The sequence below is a fragment of the Aegilops tauschii genome, chromosome 7 (assembly GCF_002575655.3).
Source record: "Aegilops tauschii subsp. strangulata cultivar AL8/78 chromosome 7, Aet v6.0, whole genome shotgun sequence".
NCBI classification, from domain to species: Eukaryota; Viridiplantae; Streptophyta; class Magnoliopsida; order Poales; family Poaceae; genus Aegilops; species Aegilops tauschii.
In genome coordinates this window covers 75,603,429-75,613,611 of record NC_053041.3, presented here as the reverse complement: position 1 = coordinate 75,613,611, position 10,183 = coordinate 75,603,429, and the positions used below count along the sequence as shown (strand labels likewise).

At 45.4% G+C, this 10,183-nt stretch overlaps 1 non-coding gene across 1 annotated transcript; it reads left to right on the top strand.

Moving 5' to 3' along the window:
* The first annotated feature begins 218 nt into the window (after positions 1–218).
* On the top strand, positions 219–9,905 carry LOC109748601 (ABC transporter C family member 10). Its single transcript, XR_012189007.1, has 14 exons — positions 219–370; positions 680–740; positions 820–1,380; positions 3,160–4,652; positions 4,894–5,208; positions 5,284–5,370; positions 5,467–6,066; positions 6,155–6,319; positions 6,446–6,740; positions 7,904–8,118; positions 8,221–8,526; positions 8,903–8,966; positions 9,211–9,450; positions 9,535–9,905. It is a non-coding gene; the product is annotated as an ABC transporter C family member 10 (transcript).
* The last annotated feature ends 278 nt before the right edge of the window (positions 9,906–10,183 follow it).

Genomic DNA, 10,183 nt, shown 5'->3' with positions numbered 1-10,183 from the left:
GAACTGACTCCCTCTCGGTGGATGGATGCGGGAGGTTTTTTGAGAGTTGCTGACTGACTCCCTCTCGGCGGATGGATGCGGGAGGTTTTTTGAGAGTTGCCGATGAAGATGCTCTTACAGTAGATCCGGGTTCTTTAAAAGAAAATAGAAAATAGTATGACAAAAGAGTATCAATGGGGCTGCCCGCGCACGTCCACACGACAGAGCACGCCTCCACCGTTTCGGCCGTCCCCGTAGCGAAACAGCACACACGACGTTAACAGAGCTTTGAGCGCCGAGAGCTCCGCGCGACTTCTTCCCTTCGTCAAGCTCGCGCCGCGGAGGTGGGCGCGCGGCGTTGCTGACTACCGAGCAGCAGTCTGCTAGAGAGGTCAACACTCTGCACCATTGCTTGCTTAGCTCTTTGAAACATAACCCGGCGGAGATTTGTTGCTTTCCCTGCCGAATGCCGATTGACGATCTCCACCTTTGGGTTGGTTCCCCTTTGGATTTCTGACTCTTCTTGTTCCCAGCGAGCACTGAGATTTCCGCGTCTCCCTTCCCCTAGTCCTAGATTAATTTCATCCCATTTGGACTCCAAGATGTTTGCTCCAGTACGAGCAATTCTAGTCCGTATCTCTCTTCTTTGTCTGTGTCTCTTCTTCTGTCCTAACCTGTTTCATGTTCATGACCGGCGCAGGGCAGAAGCAGGAGCTGATCCACCTCGAATCAGCACCAGATGGGGATGGGTTCCCTCACAAGTAAACTCTCTCCTCGACTTCTTCATGCTGCATCATTTTCGGCAACCAACTGAAATCTGACTCCAAAACCACACTTCAGGTTCTTCCTGGGTGACCACCTTGTGTGGGAGCCCGATGTGCTCCGGCCAAGACGCCGTCTCATGCGCTTTGAACCAAACGTTCGACTCTTCCACCTGCACGAACCATCTGGTGGCCACCGGCATCGCCGCGCTGCTGGTGCTCGCCCTCGCACTCCAGCTGCTTGTGAAAATTCCCAAGAGCAGAGCGTCTGCACGGCAGCTCGTCACGCTCAGCTCACTGCTGCACTTGTCTGCTGTGCTGTTCAGTGCCTGCCTGGGTTTGGTTTATCTCGGGCTGGGGCTCTGGATGCTGGGGAGTAACTTCAGTCAGGATGCTTCTGTTGTTTACCTTCCACATTGGTGGCTTGTGACGTTATCTCAGGGTTTGAATCTGATCCTTACCAGCTTGGCTTTCAGCATCAGGCCTCGGTTTCTTGGAGCGGCATTTGTCAGGTTTTGGCCGGTCTCGCTGACCGTCTATGCAGTATTCATCTGTTGTTCTTCAGTTGTTGACATTGTTGCAGAGAAGACAACCACTATCAAGTCTTATTTAGATGTTCTGTCGCTACCAGCTGCAAACTGTTCTTCCAATTAAATTTTCCCGTTGGTTCCAATTTAATTGAAGGATAAAACTTTTACTTTGCAGCGAAACTTTACAATATTCTATTCATAAGAATTTTATTTTTCTTTTAAAAGAGCACTTTTCTTTATTTTGCAGCGGAAAACATGAATAAAAAATTCATGGACTTTATATTCTTTATAGAAACTTTTATTCGACTGAATAAACAAAATCATGAACTTTTTAATTTTCTTTATAAAATTCATGAACTTTTCTTTTTCTGAAAATTTTCTATTTTCATTTTCAGAAACTTTTCCTGATTACTTTTTCTATTTTCTAAACAAACTTTCTTTGGATTTTATTTGAATAGAAAATACTATGTGAAATCTGCCCAAAAAAGTGGACAAAAAACAAAAAAGAAAACTACAGCGCAGCTACAGCCTCGGCCTGACGCGCGAGGCAAAAACCGGCCCACGACCTGTGAGGCGCGCGCTACTGCCGGCCTCGCCACTTTTAGCCCGATGGCCCAGGCAAGCGCAGCCTAGCTGCCGCCTCTGTAATGGCCCATAAGGTCCGTAGGGCAGCCATCAAGTGCTCCTGGCTGTCGGATTCCATCCGACGGACCAGCGGACGACTCGGGCGATCAAAACGCCTCTCAGCCGTCGGGGGAAAAACCCTAGCTCATTCCCCCCCGCACGCGCCGCTCACTCCCTCTCGCTGTTCGTCTCCACAGCGGCGGTTCTGCCGGCCGGTCCGGTCGCGCCAGTCGCCGGCAACGGCGTCCACCACCGCGTGAGCCTGGCCGCTTCTCTTTCCTCCTGTTCCCCTTCTCTTTCCTGTTGCAGAGAGGGCTGGGCCGTCCTCCGGTCTGTCTCCGCGGCCGGGGCCCGAGGCCACCGGCGAGCTAAGTCTGGCCGCCGGCGACGGCGACCTGAAGCCACCGCGCTGCGCGCGCCACCCTCTCCTCCCCCCTTTTCCTCCTGTCCTCTCCTCTGTGTCTCCACCACCACCGCCTCCTCTTTTTCGATCTGGACGACGACTGCGGCGGAGGTTCCGACGGCGGCGCCGTGGCCTTCCCCCTCGCCGGCTGCGCGTCCACCTCGCGGTGAGCGCGCCGCCGTCGAGCGGTTTGGCTGCGGTGCCCCCCCTTCTCCTTTTCCGGGGAGCCCTTGGGCTAACTCCGGTGGTTCTTCTTCCGGACGGCTCGGCGTGCCGATGCCCGTCCGGATCGAGAGGAACGGCGCGGCCATAACGGCGGCGCTACTTTCTCCGGAGAGGAATTTTTCTTTGCCCTGTTCTAGGGTTCTTTGGGGAGGGGAGGATTTCTGTTGCTACCGAAAATCTGAAACGCCAACCTGGGCTGATACCATTGATAGTGTCTGTTGATCCAGTGGGCATGGGGATTCCGGTAGTGGTGATAGGTATTACCTTTTTTCTTGGCCTGAGGAGCTCCCGCCGTTGGCCATGGTGGATGGCTACGGCGGTGATGGCAGAGAGAGGTGAGGTGGTGGCGACGGGGGATGTGTGGGCAGTGGCAGCGGTGGAGCTTCCCATCGCTTCAGTGCCTCCCTCTAGATCGGATAGGGTTAGGAGTGGGGAACAGTGGCGGTGACGAACCTCGTATCCCGTACCCCGTGCCCCTGGTCCCCACCTCCTCTTTATAGCACTGCGCGAAAGGGGCCCACCAGCCTTGCTTGGGCTGGACGCCCCCGATCAGGGCGTGGGTCAAGGGCCAATGAGCCGTTGGGCCCATTGGTGGAGAGATCAATCTAACATTATTTAGATGTTCTGTCCCTACCAGCTGCAATTCTCCTCCTCCTTTACGGCATTCGGCACAGCCATGATGAAGAGGGTTATGGAGAAAATGGAAATGGTTTGTACAAGCCCCTGAACACAGAGACAGACGGTGAGGCAGCTGATTCTGAGACTCATCAGGTCACTCCCTTCGCTACTGCTGGTTTTTTCAGTGAGATGTCATTTTGGTGGTTGAATCCTCTGATGAAGATGGGCTATGAGAATCCCCTTGAGGACAAAGACATGCTTCTTTTAGGCGCCACAGATCGAGCGCAAAACCAGTACTCGATGCTCATGGACAAGCTGAATTGCAAGAAGCAGTCGCCGTCACAGGCCACACCATCACTCTTCTGGATTATTGTTTCTTGTCACAAGCGTGCCATCGTGGTCTCGGGTTTCTTTACTTTGCTCAAGGTTCTCACCTTATCTACAGGCCCAATAATTCTCAAGGCATTCATCAATGTATCACTTGGGAAAGGGACCTTTAAATACGAAGGCTATGCGCTGGCTGCATTATTGTTTGTCTGCAAATGTTGTGAATCATTGTCGGAGAGACAGTGGTATTTCCGCACTCGGAGATTAGGACTGCAGGTGAGATCACTCCTGTCAGCAGCTATTTATAAGAAACAACAGAAGCTATCAAATGCAGCAAAAACGAAGCACTCTTCTGGACAAATTATGAACTATGTGACCGTCGATGCCTATCGGATTGGGGAATTCCCATACTGGTTCCATCAAACATGGACAACAAGTGTTCAGCTTTGCATTGCTCTGGCAATTCTATACAATGCGGTCGGTGCTGCAATGATTTCATCGTTGGTTGTCATCATTCTCACCGTACTCTGCAACGCTCCACTGGCCAGATTCCAACACAAATTTCAGAGTAAACTTATGGAAGCACAAGATGTGAGATTGAAGGCCATGTCTGAGTCACTAGTTCATATGAAGGTCTTGAAACTTTATGCATGGGAAGGCCACTTCAAGAAGGTCATCGAGGGGTTGAGGGAAGTTGAGTACAAGTGGTTGTCAGCATTCCAGCTTTGGAGGGCATACAACAGTTTCCTGTTCTGGGCTTCTCCTGCTTTGGTTTCTGTGGCAACCTTTGTAACATGCTATCTTTTGAAAATCCCTCTTGATGCTAGCAATGTATTCACCTTTGTGGCAACTCTACGTCTCGTGCAAGACCCAGTTAGGACGATACCCGATGTTATTGCAGTTGTGATACAAGCTAAGGTTGCTTTCACTCGGATATCAAAGTTCCTTGATGCACCTGAGTTAAACGAGCAAGTTAGGAAGAAATATTATGGTGGAATTGATTACCCTATAGCGATGAATTCGTGTAGCTTCTCCTGGGATGAGAATACATCAAAACCAACTCTAAAGAATATAAATATGGCAGTCAAAGCTGGAGAAAAGGTTGCAATTTGTGGAGAGGTTGGATCAGGAAAGTCGACACTTTTGGCTGCTGTGCTCGGAGAGGTTCCCAAAACTGAAGGCACGGTATGTTTTTTTCTTAGTAATAACTTCATTTTGTAATGAAATAGCTGCCATACTCAGAATTTAGACATTTATACATGTTTAAGATAAACATAGCCTGTTGACAACAGCGTCAAGTTCGGTTTGCAAAGTTGTTGTGAAAATTATGGTTGACAATATTTGCCAACATGTAGTATGTTCATCAATTCATTTTCTTTCCTAACAGCTTAATATACAATTATTTATCTCTGGATAAACATTTCAGATCCAAGTCTGTGGGAAAATAGCATATATTTCTCAGAATGCATGGATCCAAACAGGAACTGTGCAAGACAATATTCTGTTTTCGATGGACAGGCAAAGATACCTCAACACACTCGTGAGGTGCTCGTTGGTCAAGGACCTTGAAATGCTGCCATATGGAGATTGTACTCAAATTGGGGAGAGAGGAGTAAATCTTAGTGGTGGCCAGAAGCAACGCGTCCAGCTTGCTCGTGCACTATACCAAAATGCAGACATCTATCTTCTTGATGACCCTTTCAGTGCTGTTGATGCCCATACAGCCACAAGTCTCTTCAATGTAAGGATCAATTTATCAGATGCAGATTATATTACTATTTGGTTCTGAACGGTTTTACAAAACTCTTTGCTACAGGAATATGTCATGAGTGCCCTATCAGACAAGACCATTCTTTTGGTGACTCACCAAGTGGATTTTCTACCTGTATTTGACTCCATTTTGGTACCTCTCTCCACTTCGAAAAAGCCACCGTTTGAAGATATTTATCTGTAATTAGCTTTATTTATTTGCTGATGCCATCTAAATGATTCTTGGCAGTTAATGTCAAATGGAGAGGTTATTCGGTCTGCACCTTATCAAGATCTATTGGCAGATTGTGAAGAATTTAAAGACCTTGTAGATGCCCATAAAGATACTATGGGTGTTTCGCATAGCAAGAATAACATACCCCATCAAAGATCTAAGGAAGTATCAATAAAGGAGACAAATGGTATTCATGGAAGTAGATATACAGAGTCTGTGAAGCCATCACCGGCAGATCAACTAATCAAGAAAGAGGAAAGAGAAACTGGGGATGCAGTTTTCAAGTCTTATATGCTTTACCTGCGCCAGAAGAAAGGCTTCCTGTATTTCTTCTTGTGTATGATTTCTCACATAATTTTCGTAGCTGGGCAGATATTACAGAATTCATGGATGGCTGCTAATGTCCAAAATCCTCATGTTAGCACACTGAAGTTAATTTCTGTGTACATTATTATCGGAGCTTGCGCAATGATCTTCTTGCTATCAAGATCTTTAACAGTCGTTGTTTTTGGGATCCAGTCATCAAGATCCTTATTTTCCCAGCTACTCAATTCATTGTTCCGTGCACCAATGTTCTTTTTTGATTCTACACCTCTAGGAAGGGTTCTTAGCCGGGTAAGAGTTCTTAAACGAATGGTGATACAAGAAGTTACAGGGAGTTTCTCATGAGGGATTAACTTGATCCCTTTTTCTTCTAATGCAGGTCTCTTCAGATTTGAGTATCGTTGACCTTGATATTCCATTTGCATTAGTGGTTAGCCTTGGTACCAGCTTAAATGCATGTAGCAATCTAGGGGTATTGGCTGTTGTTACATGGCAAGTTCTGTTTGTATCCGTGCCAATGATAGTTTTGGCAATTAAGTTGCAGGTAATTGGTATGACTTTGTTACTTTATGGCTAACCCTCATTTCTTTGATTATTTGATTTCATTCACACTTCATAGTTTTGCACTCAAAGTTTTAATAAGTGAAGCCTGTTGTGTTTGGTCATGCAGAGGTACTATCTAGCATCGGCCAAGGAATTAATGCGGATCAATGGTACTACAAAGTCTGCCCTAGCGAGTCACTTAGGTGAATCGATTGCAGGGGCTATAACGATAAGGGCCTTTGAGGGAGAAGATCGTTTCTTTGCTAAAAATTTGGATCTTGTTGACAAGAATGCCAGCCCATATTTCTGTAATTTTGCAGCAACTGAATGGTTGATTCAACGTATAGAAATAATGAGCGCCGTAGTTCTTTCTTCTTCCGCCTTTGTCATGGCTCTTCTTCCTCAAGAAACTTTTAGCCCTGGTAAGCAATTATATGAGCACCACGTTGCTTCAAATAAGCTTTTGCTACGAGAACATACTTGATACTCCCTCCATTCTGGAATAGATAACGTTTTAGGCATGACATGGGTCTCCAACAAACTAATTTGACCACTACATACTATGAAAATAATATTGACGAAAAATCCAATGATAGTATTTTGACCTTACCAGTCCAAATACCTTTTTTATATACAATAGTAAAGTTTTTAAAAAAAATTGCAGGGGAAACTTTCAATCTATTCATCATCTGTCATGGTAGTACACAGAACATCAGAAGTAACAAAAATTACAACCAGGTATGTGGATCACCTAGCCACGACTACAAGCACTGGAGCGAGACAAAGGTGCACCACTGTCATTGGCCTTCCTCACCGGAGCCAGGCAAACGTTGTTGTAGTAGCGGTCAGGAAGTCGTGGTATTAAGGCTCCACAAGACCAGCGCAGCAGAACAACAAACATCGCAAATAAAGAGAAGCGCGGATCGGAAAGATCAAACCTATAGACACACGGCCAGAGACATGCGAAGATTGGATCCAAACAGATCCACATGCCCTCCGAAGACGGTAGACGCAACATCAAGATGGGGATCGAACATGTGAGATATTATTCCTACTAGGGGACATCGCCACCGCCGCACAGCCCTAACCGAGACGCTGAACCAAACAAGAATGAGAGGGGGATCCCTCCCACTGGCACGGGGTTGGGATTCTCTGCACCTCCACGGCCCAAAGGCCATTGGAGGCAACACGGACCGGCCGCCGCGGCGACGCGAGAAGGAGAAACCCTAGTCGCCTGGGAGTAGCTTCTTGGGGTGGAGGAAAGGAAAGATGCCTAAAGTGTGGAAAGTTTGATTGAATGCCTTCTAGAATGTTACACTCCGAGGTAGTAATGCTTATTATTGCAAAGAAAATTATATTTACCGCCCTCGGCTGGGCAGAACATTATGAACATAAAACTCCGTACATTTCTCAAGCCACCACATGCTCTGATGATTTTATGGATAAGTTTGTATTCTTATGAAGATGCAATTCTAGTCCTAATGCTTATGCGCCGGAGTTAACTAAATAAAGTATTTGATACCATTCAGTTTGTGCCATTACAAATATTAGCACTAATTAGTTCCTTGCTTTCATACTTGCACAGGTTTTGTGGGAATGGCATTGTCCTATGGTCTTTCGCTAAATACATCATTTGTTTCCTTTACTCAAAGCCAGTGCAACCTTGGGAATCAAATAATCTCGGTGGAACGGGTGAGTCAGTACATGGACATACCAAGTGAAGCAGCAGAAGTCATTGAAGACAATCGACCATTACCAGATTGGCCCCAAAATGGCAATGTGGAGATTAGGCATTTGAAGGTAATCAAATGTAAATATTTACACATAAACCTTACAAGGTAAAATAAAATCCTACCTATTAACACTTATAACAAATGTATGTGATGGATTTTCATTTGACAGATTAGGTACAGGGAAGACGCACCCCTTGTACTACATGGAATCACTTGCAATTTTGAAGGTGGAGATAAGATTGGTATAGTTGGTCGAACAGGAAGTGGCAAGACAACGTTAATTGGTGCATTGTTTCGCCTTGTTGAACCTGATGAAGGGAACATAATTATAGACTTTGTGGATATCAGTACAATAGGCTTACATGATCTGCGGTCGCGTTTGGGTATCATTCCACAAGACCCAACACTTTTCCAGGGTACAATAAGATACAATCTAGATCCTCTTGGGCAATTCTCAGATGAAAAAATATGGGAGGTAAGATTCTACACAGCTAACTGTGTTGTTTTTCCTCATCTTACGCAATGATAAGATAAGATTGTGATGACAAGGTATGACACCGAAAGAACCTGATGCAATGTTTAATCATGAGGTCATCCTCTTTTAGTACTATGGCAATTCAGCTTGATTACTTTGACATATACCTAACCATTTCAGAAAGTTCAGCACGTTAACAAAATGGGGTGAAAGAGCAATCTCAAATGATAAGTTGCCTCTCTCATAACAACTAGATTCCCTAGGAGGAACTAGACAACGTTTTTCACTTATGGAAGAAATAGGCACCCGAATTTGATTTGAGGAGATGACCTCCCACCTACTGAAGTGGTTATTCCATTTGTTATTGTGCTTGCAGGTTCTTGCCAAATGTCAACTTCTTGAAGCTGTCCAGGAGAAGGAACAGGGACTGGATTCACATGGTAGGAAACTTCACTTCATCTATACTTTGGTTTCTGGAGTTCATCTTTTGAAACTAATAAAGTGTGTAAACAGAAAAGCTCTAATCATTTCAAGAATTCAAAATAGGTGTGAAAATACATGTGCCAATAAATATGTCAAATTGTTAGTAGTCGTATGCGTATTAGTTATATCCTCGTGCTAGCATGATGTTTGGTATAATCTCATCCATAGACCATAGTACTGATCAAGATCCTGTCATAATAGTTGTGGAAAGTGGGTCAAACTGGAGCATGGGCCAAAGGCAGCTCTTCTGCCTGGGACGCGCACTTCTGAGAAGGTGCCGTATCTTGGTTCTTGATGAAGCCACAGCTTCTATAGACAATGCAACAGATGTTCTCCTTCAGAAGACCATCCGGACGGAATTCAAATATTGCACTGTTATTACAGTTGCCCACCGTATACCGACAGTTATGGATTGTGATATGGTACTTGCAATGAGCGACGGTATGTTTCTCTTGCCGGCAAATTATAAGCAATGTAATGTTTTCTTTGTGAGGATACTGATGAGCTATATATGAACACTTCCAGGGAAAGTAGTAGAGTTTGAGAAACCTACAAAGCTCATGGAAACTGAAGGATCTCTCTTTCGTGGTCAAGGAGTACTGGTCATACACTTCGAACACAAATATCTAGAAGAGATTGTCTCGAAGTTTCTCAGGCTATCTCTTGCTACAACAAATTCTATGCAGTATCATGGTGGGCCGTCGCTGCCCTTTGGAATTGCTGAAGGTAAACAGAGTAGATTCCTGGAGGTTTCCTTGCCCCAGTAAACTGGAGGGACTAAATCTGCAACCCTGCCAACCGTAGTGAACTGTAAGGCTCATAGTATCATTAGCAAGGTCACAGTAGTTCATCAAACTTGAGCTGAATGCATCAGGATGAGGTTTCATGCGATTGGTTTTCGGTTGTATATGCTTTGATGTACTTTACTCCAGTGAAAATCAGCTTGCTTTTGTTGTTAAGAGCTGCCTATTTATATTGCAATGTACAGTACAAACATTTCAGCAGGCATTCGATAGAACCCAGAGTTGGCAAGCAGCGCAGCTCCTGTATAATGATATAATCTAACCGCTTCCTTACTGAAACACTACCTCACTTCATGGTCTTTCATCAGCCGATCAGTTGCAGTCACTAGCATGTTGTTTAGTAGTTCTTCCGCAGTTCGAGGTGGTATCTC